Here is a 19,220-nt window from a genome sequence, read left to right as displayed (position 1 = left end):
CATTTTTTTAGACCCTGACTCAGGTCGGGCGGGTTTTGGGTGCCTCAGTTACCCTGACCCGGCCTGACTCTGAGTTTTCTATTATAGAATTGAACCATCTGTGCATGTTTCTTTTGCTAATGTTTTCTATTATCTTGGATTGATGTTTCTTTAGATTATTATTATTAATTGTCTCTGTTGCCCGTCATGTTGTTGAATTCATATTGTCTTATTTTGTTCCATTTCTCTGTTTATTGATCATTTTGTTCCATATGATAAGTGATTGCTTTCTTTTTTGGCACTCTTAACATGTATTTACACTAGGGTCAATTAGGGCCGGGCCGGGCCGGCACTGCCCAATCAGGGCGGGCTAGGATTAGCACAATACCCTGTAGGGCGGGTAATGGGTTGAGGTTTTCCGGCCCTGACTGGGTCAAGGCGGGTCAGGGCCGAGATAATGGGATCCAGGGTTGGGCTAGGGTTTTGAAAAACCCGACCCAACCCGACCGTGTTGCAGCCCTACACTTAGTATATTATAGATAGATAGGTAAATAGATAGATGGACAACATGGATCGTGGCACCGTTAGAGTTGAATCCTAAAGATCATCATCTAAGTCCCACATGAGACGTATGTTTAATCTGGACCGTTGATCTGTTGGGCCATTACAGGGCGCTTCGCATGCCCCTGTTCACATCCCAAATTGACAAAGCATTTGAGCCCACTAAAATCAAGGGTCAAGGAATGTCCGATCAAAGTGAGAACAAAGATAATGACCTTATTTCCAAGGATATATAATGGTTTTCAAGGATTTTATGTACCAACCATGATGAGAAAAAGAATCTTGATTTTTTTTTATTGTTGGTCAAACTTCTTTAACTCTCTTGTACAAGGATACATAACGGTTGTCAAGGATAAGAGAATCAATTGGTTACACACAAAAAATGCCATATATTTTGAGGTGAATAGGAGAAAATCGAAGAGATTCCTTTCACGAGGTCAAAGTAGAAAAATCAAGGAGATAAAAACACGGTTTCCTCCTCCAATAGCTACACGGTTTCCTCTAATACTTTTTGTATTCAATATTTAACATGGACTTTACACAGTCACAATTACAGTCAAGTGGTCAGTTTTCAAAGAAAAATAGAAAACAAAGCAGAGGAAGTTTCGTCATTCAACACTTTGAATCCATTTAACTCGAATGAATCCCAACGGCACTACACGATAAATGACCAAAACCTTTCTGTTTTGGATGTGCTGTTTGATATTCATAAGATGGGTCTCGGATATTTTTGGGTGTTCTTCACTTTTCTTGGATTTTGCTTCCAAGCACATGTCTTAAATTCTCTGAATCAGAGCTGTAATTCAAAGGACTTGAGAGCATTGGAGGGTTTTTCGAGCCATCTAGATACAGGGATTAATGGGTGGAGCAATGCTTCGGATTGTTGCAATTGGGTCGGCGTCGATTGCGAGTTCTCTTCTGTTTTGGGCAATCGGGTAGTTGGGTTGGCTCTTGGAAACAGAGGATTGAAAGGGATTGTTTCAGAATCCTTAGCTGGATTGGATCAGCTTAAAGTTCTTAATCTCTCTTACAATTCTTTTCAAGACCAGGTGCCATCTGAACTGTTCCATTTGAAAAGGTTAGAGGTCCTCGATTTGAGCTCTAACCGTTTTTCTGGCTTGATTCCGCCAGATACTGACCTACCATCACTACGAATTTTCAATATTTCGTCAAATTTGTTCACTGGCAGCCAGCCACTCCTTGTAAGGTGTGTGAATTTACAATCATTCATTATTAGTAGCAACAAGTTTTCTGGATCTGTTAACACGGGTATCTGCAAAACATCAAGCCAAACTAGTGTTCTTCAACTTTCGATGAATAAGTTCTCCGGCAATTTTCCCATCGGTTTTGGGAATTGTAGATTCCTAATTGAACTTTCCCTCAACTCAAATGATTTGACGGGGACTTTGGCAGATGATTTATTTGGGTTGGCGTCGTTGGAACGTTTGTATGTTCAGAACAACAAGCTTTCAGGTCCGCTTAGTGACAGAATTGGTGATCTTTCTAATCTTACTGATCTGCGTTTCTCCCTAAATGGGTTCCAAGGGCATGTTCCAGATGTTTTTGGGAAGCTTGAGAAGCTACAGTATCTTTATGCTTCTTCAAACCTCTTTGAAGGTCAGTTGCCCCCTTCCTTGTTGAACTTGTCAACACTCCGCGGGCTTCATTTGAGGAACAACTTTATGGATGGTGAGATCAATCTTAATTGCACAACAATGGTCAATCTCAATGCCCTTAATCTTGGTTCAAATCGGTTTCATGGTCGTATTCTTGATAATCTTTCCTCTTGTAGTAAACTGAAAACCATAAATCTTGCTAGAAATAGTCTGGGTGGCCAAATTCCTGAGAACTTTAAAAATCTTCAGGCCCTCTCTTACCTATCTCTTTCAAATAATAACCTCCGTAATATTTCAGGAGCTCTGTCAATTCTGCGGCAGTGCAATAACCTAACTACTCTAGTTCTCACCAAAAATTTCCATGATGAAGAAATGCCTGTCAATGGTATTACAGGATTTGAGAGCATAAATGTTCTCGTTATTGCAAATTGTGGTCTTTCTGGTTCAATCCCATTGTGGTTGAGGAGGTGTAATAAGTTACAGCTATTAGATTTATCATGGAATCAATTTGAAGGTAGCATCCCTACGTGGTTTGGAAATCTTGACTCTCTCTTTTACTTGGATCTATCAAACAATTCACTTACCGGAGAGATCCCCATAAGCTTGACGCAATTGGAAAATCTCATTTCCTACAACAACTCGCCGGAAGGGTCATCTCCTAACTTTCCTTTACTTATGACACGTAGTCAAAGTGCAAGAGGGTTGAAGTATGATAAGGTCACAAGCTTCAAACCATCTTTAGATTTGAGTTGCAACAAACTTACGGGACCGATCTGGAAAGAGTTCGGGCAACTGAAGAATATTCATGTGTTAGATCTGAGCAGGAACCTTCTGTCAGGTCCCATTCCCGATGAGTTATCAGGCATGAGAAGCCTAGAAATTTTGGATCTGTCTTCCAATAATCTCTCGGGATCCATACCTGCTTCTTTGACCAAGCTCAACTTTCTATCATATTTCAGCATAGCAAACAATCACTTGTCTGGGTTGATCCCTTTTGGAGGACAGTTCTCAACCTTTCCAAATTCAAGCTTTGAAGGGAACAAGGGTCTTTGTGCTAATCCATTACTATCTTGTGGGGAGTTACAAATTCCCTCCCAACAAAGCAAAGAAAGCACCATTAAAAGAATGATAAATGGAATTAAAGCCATCATAGGATGGCCATTCGCAGTTGGAGCAGTTGCAGGTTTTCTCGTCTCAGTTATCATATGCACAATGACGGGAAGAATATTCTAGCTTCCATGAATGACTAAAGTAGAATTCACCGAGGATAGTGGAGAGTAGACTTTGGTTTTTTTGGGTTATATGGAAGAGTTAATATGTTCTCTCTGTTACTATAAACCTGCTATATTTGTATTGTAAGCTACCTACTTTTGTGTATTTGGGAGTTATTTGCTTAGAAGCACGAAGCGGGGGCGGGGAAGCGGGGGGATCAAGAAGAGTTTAAGGTTGGGAGCACCGTGGGAGCGTTTATGTAAAATTTTCTTTATATATTTTCAAAATTCAAGTACATCAAAAAATAGTAATTTCTAACCATCTTCACATATATCTTTCAAATTTTAAGTACATCAAAAAGTAGTAATTTCTAACCATCTTCATTTTTATGCCCACTTTCTTCATGCCTTCTGAAGATGCTTTTGTGCTTACTCCAATGAAGTACTTTAAAGAGTTGGAGGAGTTTGATAAAAAGAAGTTGGTGATAGTGGAACTGATGGTATAATAGGAGTAGGTTAGAAGCGCCATGAGAGCGGTTCCCATCTCTTCGGGAGCGTCATGGGAGCGGTTCCCATCCTAAGGAGCGCCGAATCGGGGGTTCTGTCATGGGAGCGGCACCCATGATGAGGGTTCCCGCTTCTAAGGTTATTTGAAATAGTGTTAGCTATGTGTCACACTTAAGTGATATGTGTATAATTATACTTCTATGTTTCCCATTTTGTCTTGTTAGAAGATGAGTGTCATCTATGGAAATGTTGTGCTAAATTGAATAAGATTTACATTTAGTTTATGTAAGAAGATACTCCATCACCATTCTTGTGTCATTGATTTCTAAGAAAAAGCAGAAGGGCCTCTTTGGATAATGCAAAGTTTTTTGCATGCATCCTTATATGCACATGGTTTTGATGTTATCTATGATTAGTTGTTAAATAACGGTTAAAATGGTTTTATAAATAATATATTTAATGTTTTCCAAAGAGGACCTCGTGAATGCATTCGACTTCATATTTAACCAATATGAAGTTAAATATTGTGTGTCTCATATCCTTATGAAATGGGCTGCTGTTTTAAACATATTATCTCGACTTTTCAGTTTAGGAGTAGTATTTGGTATTTATTGTTTTGGCATGGTTTAAGTCGTTATCTTTTTAAATATTTATATTTATACAGTTTGAGTTTCTATCATTGTGGGATTGGAAACTAAAATTTTCTTAGGTTGTTCACCAGTCACAACTCATAATATATATATATATATATATATATATATATATATATATGAGAAAACGGTTCCTACACACATGTGTGGATAAGTTATCTACACACTAGCTTAAAATACAGTGGGGGCCACATTATTTGGGTGATCCAAACCATTCATATTTAAGGCCCTCACATAGATAGGGTGTCCAGAAAAAATCAGATCCATAGGATCATCCTAACCATTCGAACTGTGGAGGCAAAAAATGGACTAATTTGTGAAGGTTTAAAGACATCCATTTTACCTCTACAAATCGTAGGGTTGGGATGATCCTATGGATTTGATTTTTTGTAGACACCCTATCTATGTGAGGGCCTTTAAAATGGACGGCTTGGATCACCCAAACAATGTGAGCCCCCACTGTATTTTAAGCTAGTGTGTAGAGAACTCTTTACACATATGTGTAGGAACCGTTCTCTCTCTCTCTCTCTCTCTCTCTCTATATATATATATATATAGAGAGAGAGAGAGAGAGAGAAAACGGTTCCTACACGCGTGTAGAGAATTTCTCTACACACTAGTGACTTGTGGAGCGCCATTTAACAGCAGCCCTTGGATTAACCCATCCGAAACGTTCATTTATAAGAAAAACAAAAGCAAAAAATAATGCAGTTTTTTTCTCTTAGAACGAAACAGACATGCGCAGGGTTTTCTCCTCTACGACAGAACCTAGGGTTGCTTGCTTTCTCTCTTGCTGTCCATCTCGCCGGTTGCTCTCGCTCTCCCACTCGCTGGTTTGGTTTCTCCTCTACACATCCACTGGATCGGAATCTCCTCCCTCGCTGGTTTTTAGTGGGTTTTTCTTCAGCGGATATTCATCTAACAGGTAAACAACATCTTTAGGGTTAGGGATGTTAGGGTTTTAATTTCTTGTGAGAAAAACAACTTGTTTAGGGTTTACTAGGTTAGGGATTTTCACTCAAATCTGTGGATTGAGAAGAACAAGCTCTATTCTTTATTGATTTCCTGTGTAAAATGAGACTAAGGAGTTGGTAATGTTTCTAGGGTTATTTCCTTTTTATAAGTGTCTGTTTTTTTTTTTTTCATTTTTTCTAGGGTTCTTTCTTTTCTCGATTTACACTGATTTCCCATCAATTTTGAAAGTGGCTCCAGTATGATTTCTGGGTAATATGATTTGTTTTTTCATGAACATACCGTAAACTCATGCTTAATTTTTGGCATGATTTGATTTGGATCCTTGATCAGTTTTTTTTATTTATCACTGTAAAGAGTGATGAGGTTTCACTTCATGATGAACAGCTCCTTTAAAGAGTGATGAGGTTTCACTTCAAGAAGCACAGGGGAGTGTTTTGGAAACATATGGATTTGTTAGGATGTCATATCTTTTGATGGAGAAATGATTCTTGCTTTCATTTTTGAGGGAGTATGAAATGGAATCCCATAGTCTAGCCAAAAAACCCAGCCCCACATGCTTTTATTAGGTGGAAATTTAAGTCTGCCCCCATTGAAATGTGATGGATTCATGTTATTGCTAGCTAGCCAAATCCATATCTGTCATATAAAGAGAAAGGAGAGTTTTACTCTCTCTCTCTCTCTCTCTCTCTACGGATTTGGTAGGCAATTTTGCAAAAAGCCTTTTATTTGCATCGAGCAACTAGCTAGCAACATGGATCCATCACATTTTGTCCTCTCCAAAAAGCCGTTTAAAAATAAGAATAATATATCTGTTTATTTTTTTTCATTTTTTGTAGGATTCTTTCTTTTCTTGATTTACACTAATTTCTTTTCTTGATTTACACTAATTTCTCTGTGTTTTGTGTTTTGTTTCTGTTTTTTTGTGTTTTGTTAACAAAATGAAGCCCTTTATTCTGTGTTTTGGTTTTGTTTTTTCCTGTGTAATAGGAACTGGATCCGTTGGAGCTCTCTATTGTGGAGGTTGATGAAAATAGATTAATTATGGTTGGTGATACATTCTCGCAAGCCGATAAGTTATGTGTTGATGAGGGAGATAGATTAGAGATGAGTGATGAAGAGGAACCTGCGGATTCTTTAGGTTGGGTTGATAATGACGAGGGCGGTACTGGTACCTCAGAAACACCAAATAATGATGATGCGGGGAGTGTTTTAGCTAGCAAACCTTTTGAAGGCCATCTTTTTTATAATTGTGAAGATGCCTATGCATTCTATAACTCATATGCGTTGACTACAGGTTTTGAAATTCGAAAAGGCAGGACTAATAGGTCGTAAAAACAGGTGAACCTAAAAGGAAGAGTTATGTATGTGATAAAGAGGGATTGAGAAATTCTAATGATAAGAGACAGATTGGGAAGGATGTGAAGCAGCGTCGTGAAACAAGAGAGGGTTGCGAGGCAAAGATGGAGATCAATTTGACATAAGAGGAGAAGTGGGAAGTAAAATTTTTGTGGAGGAACATTGCCATGATCTTACATCTCCATTGAAGACACGGTTGTACCATTCACATAATACATTACATAAGAAAGCCTTATGTAAGAATTTGATGGATAAAATGCACAGTGATGGGTTTGGTCCTACTCGCATTGCAAGGGCAATTAACTCTTCAAACGATGGTTCTTCTAGTGCTCTCACACCAGATCAGGTGTCGTCTCATTTTAGAGCACAGAGGGCTAACAACGTGGGACGAGAAGCTGCCACAGTAGCTAATCAATTCCAAAAGAAACGAGCAGAAGATCCGAATTTTGAGTTTGCCATGGAGATAGATGTTGATTTAAACCTGAGATCGATGTTTTGGGCGGATTCGAGGGCCAGAGAGGCATACCTAACCTTTAGCGACGTAATTATTTTTTACGTCACTTATAAGACGAATAGGTATAGGATGCCGTTTGCACCATTTACCGGCGTAAACCACCACAGACAGTCTACACTTTTTGGTTGTGCCCTCCTAGCAGATGAGACGGAGGAGACATTCACTTGGTTGTTTCGACAGTGGTTAAAATGCATGTTTGACAAAGGTTCAGAGTGTATAATAACTGATATGGATGGGGCGATGAGAAACGCGATTAGGCGTGTTTTTCCAAATACACGCCATCGCTTTTGGTCTTGGCACATTCGTAGGCATCTAGTTGAGCATGTTCCAGACATGCGAGATGCAACTAGTCAGTTTTATAAGGAATACAACCATTGGTTTTATAGGAAACATAAAACCGACAGTGAGAAGGAATGGGGAGCTTTGGTGGAGAAATATAATTTAGATAAAAGACATTGGTTATGTAAGATGTGGGATTTACGAATGCACTGGGTTTCTACTTATTTTAGAGACACATTCACAGCTGGAATGACTTCAAGTGCACGAAGCGAAAGCATTAATGCTTTCTTCGATGGATTTGTTAACCAAAGCACCACTTTAGAAGAATTCGTGGTATAATATGAAAAGGCACTTGTGGATCGGCGGAAAAAGGAAGCTGAAGAGGATTGGAGGATTGAATCATTACATGCAATATTGAAAACAAAGAGCACATTGGAAGCAGATGCTGCAAAGTGTTATACTAGGAAAATTTTTGACTTGTTCCAACTTCAATTTCTAGTGAGTATTGATTGTTGGGAAGACAAGGAGAGTGAGAATGGGAACGTCATTGAATACATGGTAAGAATGCGTAATGAGGAGGAGTGGAAGAGTTACAAGGTTATATATGATGTATCGGAAAGTGTTAATGCTACATGTGAGTGTGCGATGTTTGAGACCGCAGGGATTCTATGCAGACACATACTTCGCATAATGGATATGAGGCGTTTAGGTTCTATTCCCGAGCGATATCTCTTAAATAGGTGGGCAATTGGGGCGAGATATCAAGTGAATAGTTTGGCATGTACAAGCATAGGAGATAGTGATGAAGTAACTTCATTTGAGAGATGGTGCATTACATCAAGGGTTCATAAAGTACTAGATGAACACCCGAGAAAGAAGAGTATTTTGAAGAAGATGGAAGAAGACTTAAATGTGTGGGTGGCGAAATGCGAACAAGCAAAGAAAGACAAGGAGATTGTCTTGGAAAGCAATGGCAGTCAAGTACAATCCAACTATCCTCTCGAAACAACCGAGATACGTATTCACGACCCTCAAGTTATGAGAACCAAGGGTCGACCAAAAAATGCTACAAGGTTTAAATCTCCACTGGAGGCCTCTCAATCTCAACCCAAGTAGCAAAGGACGTGTAAAAAATGTGGAGAAAAAGGCCATTATGCAACCACGTGCAAAACATACCCTAGGAAGAGGTATGTTTTTAAATCTCAATGTGTTTGTAATAATTTTTTCCAAATCGGAAGGTTTATAATATGTTTCTCATATAGATGACTACAACGAAGGTTGTAGAGAAAGAGGTTAGAGTTGGCAAGGAGGAGGACCACTGTTGGAGTGCACTAAGTAAGTGTTTACAATCAAATCTACTTCTAATAGATTTATTGAAACAATCATAATGCCTCTATTCTTTTTAATTAAAACTCATGCAAAATGGTTAGCCATCCTTTTTTTATCTGTGTGCCATATCTTGTTTCACTTCTAATAGATTTTTGTGTACCACTGATGAATTTTAATCATGTCAGAAGGTTTATAATATGTTTCTCATATAGATGACTACAACGAAGGTTGTAGAGAAAGAGGTTAGAGTTGGCGAGGAGGAGGACCACTGTTGGAGTGCACGAAGTAAGTGTTTACAATCAAATCTACTTCTAATAGATTTATTGAAACAATCATAATGCCACTATTTTTTTTAATTAAAACTCGTGCAAAATGGTTAGCCATCCTTTTTTTATCTGTGTGTCATATCTTGTTTCACTTCTAATAGATTTTTGTGTACCACTGATGAATTTTAATCATGCATTTGATGCAAGTCAGTAGAAGAGGTCGGAAATTGGTCACCGAAGCTTTAGTGCAGATGATTTTTTTTTGTTCACATGCTGTTTGGAACCTACAACATTTTTTGTTGAAGGAGAAAAGGACAATTAGTACAAACACATTTTTCCTATACATCCACTTCAACAATTGGAAGTAATATTCACATTTTTGTTCACCTGCTGTTTGGAACCTACAACGGTTCAACTGGTGTTTGGAACCTACAATTGGGAAGTTAATCCATACAACTGTTCAACTACAGTGGTTTTTTTTTTTTTTTTTGAAATTCTGTATGCTTGTACCCAATTTTTGGGATTTCGATGTAAACATTTGATGAATGTAAACAGGGTGCCCTTTGGAATGTAAACAGGGTGCGTTTTGGATGTGAATGTAAACATGTGGAGAATGTACACAGGGTTCCAATTTATCATTTGCCTTTAAACAGGGTGCCAATCTAAGAATATTGTCAAAAATTTTCATTTTCAGGGTGGAATGTAAACAGGGTGTTGAAAATATCATCACCCAATTTTTCATTTGCCTTTAAATTGTGGAAATAAAAAAATTCTTGGGAAAATTTCATATGGGTGAGACAAAATTTGATGACTTGTATCTAACCCATATAAAATATATCTACGAATGTGTTTGGATTGCCAGAATTAAGGGCTAGAATTGGTATCCTACTTCGATTTTGCCCAATTTCTGACATTTGGTTCAGAATAATTAACTGAATCAAGATGCGGAAATGACACCGGGGTGAAACTAAGAGGTGGTATTTTGATTCCACTTGGATTCTAATGATTTTTTTTTTGTGCCTATCTCTCATAACTGTCTCGACTATATTTCATGGAATACTTTTCATGTAAACAGGGTGCCTTTTCATTGTCAAAAATTTCCAAGTGGGTGCCTTTTCTTGATTTTGTGTTCTGAGTTTTTGATCTTTCACTTTGGAGTGGTAGATTTTGCCTCTGGCTTGGTGCCTAATGGTTTTTGAGATGGCAACCTGGAGAGGGATTTTCGAGTTGTAGGTATCTGTTGCATCATGAGTAGATTACTAACTAGCCATTAATGAGCATTTGCAAAGAACCTCAAAACTCCAACTATCTATCACATTCAAACATTCACCATTCATATATGAAAAAGGTCACTTGAAGTACATCACCCATTCAATATTACATCGCAATACCTTCAACACTAAAGAACCCCAAAACTCCAAGTACCTATCACATTAACTACATGTTCTAAGTCTTGACGATATACAAAAAAAAAGCCCAACAATTCCAAGTACTTTAACCAACGCATTTTCATTCCCGCGTTCCATCAAGACCTTCATTTGGGCTACCTCATCCCTATTGTGTTCCAACAACAACTTTATCTCATCCCTATTGAGTTCCATCAACAACTTCATTCTTTGTAGCTCATCCTTTTTGTGTTCCATCAACTCCTTCATTTCATGTAACTCAATCTCCCATCTTTCCATATGGTTGTTGGATTCCCTACCACGCCAACTTTCATAGGCGTCTACAACTTCGTCTACCCAGTGGAAAATTTTGCAGTTCCACTTCGTACCATCCTGCGTGTTTTAGGAAAGTTAGAAACTTAAAATATACTACAAACCTAATCAAACGTAATCAATCTAAACTTACATTGAATGCGCACGAGTAGAAAACCCGGCCTCGGTTATCTTTCCTATCAGTCTCAGCGATCTTCAAAGTTGCTTTAAACACACAGTCACAGTTTATGGGGGGTATTCTTAACCCACGGAACCTCCCATTATTGTTGCTCGATGAAGACATGACTTTGTTTTTTGTCTTTGCAAATCAAAGTTAACAATCAAAGTTATAAATTATTTCAATGACATATGTAAGAAAATAAGAGATACCTACTTAGCAAAAAATGAAACCAACTTTAGGTGCAAAAATCCAGTTTTTAGCCTCTTCAATCTAGATTTTTAGGGTACAGAATCCAGTTTAGGTGAAAAATATAAACCCCAAAATAGCTTTTGCAGCCACAAATAGCTAAAACCTAGATTGAAGATGCTAAAACCTGGATTGAAGATGCTAAAACCTGGAAAACTCAACCACACAAATTTACAAGTAGATGAAACCATGAAACCATAACAGACTTTTTCTATTCCACACAAAAAAAATTTGTTAGCCATTTTTTAAAGTAGATGAAGCCATGACAGTTTTTTTTTTCATCCCACACAACCACACAATCTACACACAGGTGGTTTTATGCTAATGGAAACCATGATTTTTTTTTTATGATAAATTAGTTTCTCAAGTGGAGAGAAAGGGTTAAGGTATGGTCTAAGAAGAAAACAAAACACCAATAACCTAAAACCATAAAAACCCAAACATAATTTCCAATATCCACACAATTAAGAATTGCATTTGCATGGACAAAAAGCAATTACTAAGAAGAAAATAAAACAGGAATCAACTGCTTGATTCCCATCAGAAACAAAACCAATACAAAACCCTAGACCTATAACCTAAAGCAAAAAGAAACAAAACAAACGTAATTTCCACCAAAGCAACCTCACAAAAAGTTCAATGAAATACAAAATAGGAAAAAAGTAACACCAAAAAAGTCATCGAAACCCTAAAAATATAGACGAAATCAGGAGGAAAAAAAGATGAGTTTCCCAATACAGGGTTTCATCCTATGGTAGAAATTAGGGTTTACTGACCACAACAGATTTCGAATTGGAAAAAACAAAATTATAGGAAGTTTACTTGATTAATCGTTAGAAGAAAACAAGGAGAGGTATTTCAGACCGGAGAAGAGAGAAAAGGGGGATGTATAATGCAGAAGAAAAAGGGTGAGAAGTGGCTAAATAACAAACCCTAACCCTTTTTAATGGAGTTTTTGTTTCCTTGTTTTTCAGGCTTTTCCAACAAAAAATAGTAAGGAAGCTAACAAACCATAACCCTTTTTAGGTGTTATAAAAATTAATTTTTATGTGTATAAAAACCAGGTTTTTGGTCTTACAAAACCAGCGTTTAGATGTTAAAAGATGGTTTTGAAACCCAGGAAGATGAAGAATCCAGTTTTTATGTGAATAAAAACCAGCTTTGATACAAAATCGAAGCTTTAGCGTACAACAAAAAGGAAAAAAGAAGAAGAAAGAGGTGGAGAAACCCTTACCTGGGGAAGATGTAAACCCGAAAAGGAGAATCGTTTTGAGTTTTGGGTTTTCTCCAGTGAGAAAAAAAAATCCAGTGTTTTGGGTTTTACTCTAGCGAGAGAAGATCGTTTTGAGTTTTGGGTTTCGTTTCACTTCGTGCCCTAATTTTCGATGACAAAACGATCTTCAAATGTATGGTGTAGATCAAAGCGATCTAAGGGCTGAGGTTATAAGGCACCGAGGAGGTCGCTAATGTGTAGAGAAATTCTCTACACACATGTGTAGGAACCGTTTTCTCATATATATATATATATATATATATATATATATATATATATATATATATATATATATATATATATAGAGAGAGAGAGAGAGAGGAAAATGATTGTGAGCTTGAAGCTCATATAGCTTATATGAGCTTGAGGGCCCAAACACATGTGAGCTCACATTGTTAGGATGATCCAAAACATTCATTTGAAAGGCCCTTACATAGATAGGGTGTGTACAAAAAATCAGCTCCATAGGATCATCCTAACCCATCCAAAAGTGGAGGGCAAAATGGACAAACACAGTTTGCCACAAATCTGCCCATTTTTGCCCTTCGATTTTGGAGTTGCTAGGATGATCCAATGGAGCTGATTTTTGGTACACACCCTATCTATGATGGGGCCTTGTAAATGAATGGTTTGGATCACCACAAAAAATGTGGGACCCATGTGTTTGGGCCCTCAAGCTCATATAAGCTATATGAGCTTCAAGCTCACAATCATTTTCCTCATATATATATATATATATATATATATATATATATATATATAGAGAGAGAGAGAGAGAGGAAATTGTTTCTAAGCTCAAGCTCAGATGAGTGCTCAGAAACAGTATCTGAGCTCGAGTGTCAAAAACTCATGTGGGCCCACATTTTTTGGGTGATCCAAAGCATTCATTTGAAAGGCCCTTACATAGATAGTGTGTACCAAAAATCAGGTCCATAGGATCATCCTAACCCATCCAAAAGTGGAGGGCAAAATGGACAGATATTGTTTCTCCATAAATGTGCCCATTTTCCCTCCACAAATGGAAGGGTTAGGATGATCATAACCACCTAATTTTTTGTGGGCATCTCATCAATGTAAGGGCTTTTCAAATGAGTGCTTTGGATCACCCCAAAAATGTGGGCCCACACTGTTTTGGACCTCGAGCTCAGATAAGCTTATCTGAGCTCGGGCTACTTACCTAATGCGGTTGTAGTTATACTAGGTTGCGAGAGATCGTAGTGGGGTTCATGGTAGGCCCTACAGGAACAACCATTGAATCCCTGCGACGATCCCACTCACAACTCGCTGGACCCCTGAAGGATTGTTGGACAATCTGGGTTTCAGACTTTATTGCATGTGAGGAATGGAATTGATCCATTGTATTTGATACAAGGAGGAGATGCACCATACATAGGGTGTCTGCACACTCATATAGAAGAAGGGGCACACCATGAGATGGTGGGGCCATGCTTAATTAACATGCCCACGTTGAATAATTAATTTCTATTAGTTGGAACTTATGTGATTTAATTGTGCATGTGCTTAATTAAAGCTTAAATCCTATTGGTTGGGATTTAAGTGAAATTCTATTGGCTAATAATTCGGTGGATTCCTATTGCTTGGAATTCTAAGAAGGAAAGGAGAGCAAGAGATGCCATTGGAAGCCCACTTGAATTGGAAAGCTTCTACACACTTCCACCATGGAATTTTCGTCCATACATATGCTTTATTTTAATAAAAGAAAGGTGGTGGAAGGCTAAAGTGTAATTGCACAGACGTGCCAATTCAAGAGCGCTTCCTAGTGGGGAACAAGTTCCCAAGGGTTCTCTATATAAAGGGACTTGGGGAGAATGAATGTTTCACTATATATATATATATATATAACTGTTGGTGCGCTTAAGCTCACCATTTTTTTGGTGCGCTTAAGTTGTTATAACGCCTCCATTCATTTAAATGTTTGGGTCCAGCTTAAGCGCACCAAAAAAAATGGCGCTTAAGCTCACCAACAATTTTCTCATATATATATATATATATATATATATATATATATATATATATATATATATATATATATATATATATATATATATATATATATATATATAGAGAGAGAGAGAGAGAGACGAAAACGTTGGTGCGCTTAAGTGGTTATAACGCCTCCCATTGGTTTTTGTATGTGAGACCCAAACATTTAAACGAATGGGAGGCGTCATAACCACTTAAGTGCACCAACACTTTTCTCATATATATATGAGAAAACAGTTTCTACACACAAGTGTAGATAAGTTATCTACACCCTAGCTTAAAATACAGTGGAGGGCATATTATTTGGATCATGGCCCTCACATAGATAGGGTGTCCACAAAAAATCAGATCCATAGGATCATCCCAACCCTACGATTTGTGGAGGTAAAATGGACGTGTATAAACCTTCACAAATTTGTCCATTTTTTGCGTCTACGGTTCGAAGGGTTAGGATGATCCTATGGAGCTGATTTTTTGTGGACACCCTATCTATGTGAGGGCTAATGGTTTGGATCACCCAAACAATGTGGGCCTCCACTGTATTTTAAGCTAGTGTGTAGATAACTTATCTATTTTAAGTTAGTGTGTATATTCTATTCTTCCCTAGAAAATTCGTGCAGGCCTTCTCCCCTCCCAACTCTCTTTCTCTCTTTCCAATTTAGCAAGTTCTAGTAGAGTTCTAGTTCTAGTTCCACACCGGTTCTAGTTCAAGTTCTAATTGAACATGTTTGGTTTGGAAGCCAAGGAATACTTCTTCAGCCTCCTCCATCTTCGCAAGCTTTGGAAGCCACTACTTCAACTTTCGGAGGAGTTCGAGTTCGAGAAACGAAGCACACAGCGAGTAGTAGATCAAGCAGCGATTATCGGACCAAGGATAATCATTTGTAAGTTCTTAATTATTTCAAATCACCACCAATATGAATCTAGTAACTAAGATCTTGGTTGAGTTGGCTGGAATCGAGAATTTTTTTTCTTTGTGCAAACTAGACTCCGTCGCGCTTAGCGATTCCACCACCAACTTTCATTCACAGCTAGGGAGAGCTTGAGATCGCGGCTGTGAATCCCCATCTTCATGGTGGCCATGGCAAGGTCATGGTTGACATCTTTGATCTGAGAGAGCTCACCATTGAATCGACGTACGTAGTCCGTTAATGTCTCGTTTTTGCCTTGCCTAAGGGACATGAGAGCATCGATAGTCTTTTGGTGAGGACGGTTGTTGGAAAAGTACACAACAAACTCGTGACTGAGCTCCTGGAATGAGGTGATGGAGTTTACCAGTAGTCTAGAATACTAGCCCCTCGCCAAATTTTTTTCAAGATGGAGGAGAAGGCCTTACACATGACCCCATCCCAAGCACCGTGGGGTTCCATGGTTCGATGGAAAGATATGAGATATTCTAGGGGTTCCGTGGTTCCGTCGTAATATTCTAGGTAAGGAATCTTGAAGGTCGGATCCATGCGGGCCGAGGCAATTTCTAAAGTAAACGGCAAAGAAACCTTGGCCTCCCACTCATTAACAGGATCTCTATTCTTCGGTCCGTTGATCTTCTGATGCACCTCTTGGAGTTGTCATGGAGATTTGTGATAAGCGAATCTACTAGGGACAGGTCAACCATAGCTGGGTCCGATGCAACAGGGTTAGTGAGCACCGGATCAGCTGCAGCTTGGAGGGCAAATGTTCCTCGGATTTCCCCCAGGAGGATCATGCTCTTCCTCGTCTCGGTCAATGGGTTGAACTTTTCGTAGTCGTGGCATAGACTGAGGAGGAGCGGTGCTTGGGTCGGGTGGGAGACTCCTCATGTTGCCTATGAGGAGCTGTAATGTCTCCGGTTCTCATCAAGCCAGGTGAAATCGTTGAAACTTGAACTGTTCTATTGTAGGTCCGGCTGATGATGGTGTGGTGGACAATGGAGATTCTTCCACATGTGGAAGCTTTTTTCCTCCTGGCGGAGGAACTAAATTTGAATCAGAGCCTTGATTAGTACAGCTCCTTCTAACGATGTTGCTTGGTTGAGGATTTGTGGGATTCTTCATCTTGAATTTTGAAGGGTCCCACGGACGGCGCTAATCTGATGATGCCGAAATCTGGTAAACTCTGGATGGTAGAGGTGTTCGTCTTGCGCTCAAAGAACACGCGTTAGGAGTCTCTGAGTTGTGACTCTGGGAGACCACTCTAACACTCAAGTCAAAAATCGGCATAAGCAGGAGAAAACCAAGCAATAGGAGAAACAAAGAAGCAGAGTAGCAATGCTTGTGAATTAATGAAGATTGGAGAAGATGCATACCTTTGAGCATGTGATGCAGATAATAGGCCAATAAGTGGCATATTTGCCCATTAGGATTTCTAAGCATTTATTTTCCATGTTATTAGTTTCTAGGATTTTATTTTCTATGTTATTTTTAGGAATTCTTGTTTTAGTAGGTTACTATTTCCTAGGTTGTTTATTTTCCTATATATAGGCCTCTTTACAACTTATTTTGTAACTTCGAATGATTATTGAATAAATATTGACTCTCCCCTCTACAAGTTTCTTCTTCTTCGTCCCCTGTTTTCTTCTTCTTCTCCTCTTTTCATATTCTTCTCTTCTCCCCTAATTTCGTCTCTTCTTCTCTTCTTATTCTTCTTCTATTCTTCTCCTTCTATTCTCTTCTTCTTCTAATTATATCCCCTTTCGTCTATTTCTCTCCCCTTTCTTCAATTTCTCTTCACGGTGCTACATCAATTTGGTATCAGAGCTTTTCTTTGTGAGATCCTGCGTCAGCGTGGGGTCTATTTATAGAGTTCACAACAGTCTAGGATACTTTCCTTAGTGGGAGGCTTTCCTTATTGGGAGGCTTTCATTGGAGTAAATTTCCATACTTATCTTGAGAAACACCAAGATTCCTCATGGGAACTAGTTTCTATTTCGATTCACCGACCCTGTAGGAGAGTTGCCGCCCTTAACAGGGACTTTCCCTTCGAACACTTTCCTACTTAGGGGAGGCTACTATTATGGAGAGAAGGAGAATCCTTCTTGCGCTCACTCTAGGAGGCAAGTTCGGTTTCCTATTTAGACCATGTGCCACGCGTTGCGTGCCAATTGGAAGTGCGGATTTTACCCCAAACAAAAATCACTCCTATCTTTCTTATTTCCCTACTTTCAGTGGATGGAAATCACTCTGGCTTTTTCACCATATTTTAGTTAGGTTGGTATACTTCTCCGCCACTTCAATCTCCAATATTTTCTGTCCAGCGGAGAAGAAACAAAGAAAACAGAGGGCAACTCCCCCAATCACTATCCAATACATTGCCACTAAGCTTACTTATGATAGGAAAATGCTATTAGGTGCATATCTAAGACAAAGACTATAGGGACTATAATATTTTTGAAATGAAATCGAATCATTCTTTCAGAATCTAATGCTAGAGACCATCAAAAGTTGCTTACAGTGTGTGGTTTATCCTCCCTACTCTTCATAGCCATCTTTCTCTGCTTTTCAAATGCTCATAAGTCAACGACACTATTCAACTCCCCCACATCAAACACTCATATTCCAACCCACTTTAGGTTTGGATTCTAGTATATATTGATGATGAAAAGTAACAAAATCCAACTTCCCCATTTACAGGAAAGGCATGCCTAGCAGCATAAGCAACAATAAGAATTATGAAAAGAAAAAAACTATCAAAATTCAAGAAATATTATATGACCTTTTTTCTTTTCTTTTTAAAAAAAAAATCTAGAAGATAATTTTACCTATTTAGTTGATCTTTTTTCTTATGTATATGCATGACCTAGCCTAAGCGCGAGCCTTGACGCAATGGTAATGTTGCTCCATTGTAACCTAGTGGTCACAGGTTCGAGTCACGGAAAGTAGGGGTAAGGCTGCCTCTCCAGACCCCGCAATGGCGGGAGCATCGGGTAAGGCTGCGTACATCTAGCCCTCTCTAGACCCCGCAATGGCGGGATCGAGAATCGTGCACTGGGCCGCCCGTTTTTTTTTTTTAGAGATCGTTTCGCATGCGTCACGGCATAGCAGAAATGGGTTCGTCGCCCATCCAAGAGCCGTTGGATCACCTTGACGGACGAGATTCAAGGGTTTGAAAAAGGTTGAAAGTGGTAACCCTGTAACCATCTAAATCTTTTCCGAAATCTTTGCGCGAAAAGTATCGCCCACTTTCATTTGCGAATTTCTCTCGAGTATCATTCTTCCTTGGCACTCCATTTTAGGGTTCCATAGACGATCTGGCATTGGTGATTTTGATCGGGAAAAATGTCGAGAATACGTTGGAATCCCCATCGCTATCACTCTAATTTGGTCGCTATCACCATCCCCACTTAAAGCAATGCTTGTGGAGGTGAATGTGACCCTAAAACGGAACCCACAAGCATTATCCATCTCTGGTAACTCTGTACCAGAGATGGATAATGCTTACATTAATTGCGTCCCGTGGCTCCAAGTTTAACACCACATAAGATGTAACAAGATAGAGGGGAAAGGTTATCATGTTGGTGTTTTCATTCAGAATATGATTATTATTAATTTATTGAGATGTTTGTCGCAGTAATTATGGCCTTAATTTCATTGCTCTGCTT

The 19,220-nt window shown here is 38.8% G+C and overlaps 1 pseudogene; it reads left to right on the top strand.

Annotated features, from left to right (window-relative positions):
- Positions 1–1,122: 1,122 nt before the first annotated feature.
- LOC143854404 (phytosulfokine receptor 1 pseudogene) lies at positions 1,123–3,533 on the top strand (annotated as a pseudogene).
- Positions 3,534–19,220: the final 15,687 nt, after the last annotated feature.

Source organism: Tasmannia lanceolata, unplaced genomic scaffold (assembly GCF_043159265.1).
Source record: "Tasmannia lanceolata isolate RefF3 unplaced genomic scaffold, GAP_Taslan_0.1 ptg000020l, whole genome shotgun sequence".
Classification (NCBI taxonomy): domain Eukaryota; kingdom Viridiplantae; phylum Streptophyta; class Magnoliopsida; order Canellales; family Winteraceae; genus Tasmannia; species Tasmannia lanceolata.
The sequence above is the reverse complement of the archived record's forward strand: the minus strand, read 5'-3'. Positions and strand labels throughout refer to the sequence as shown.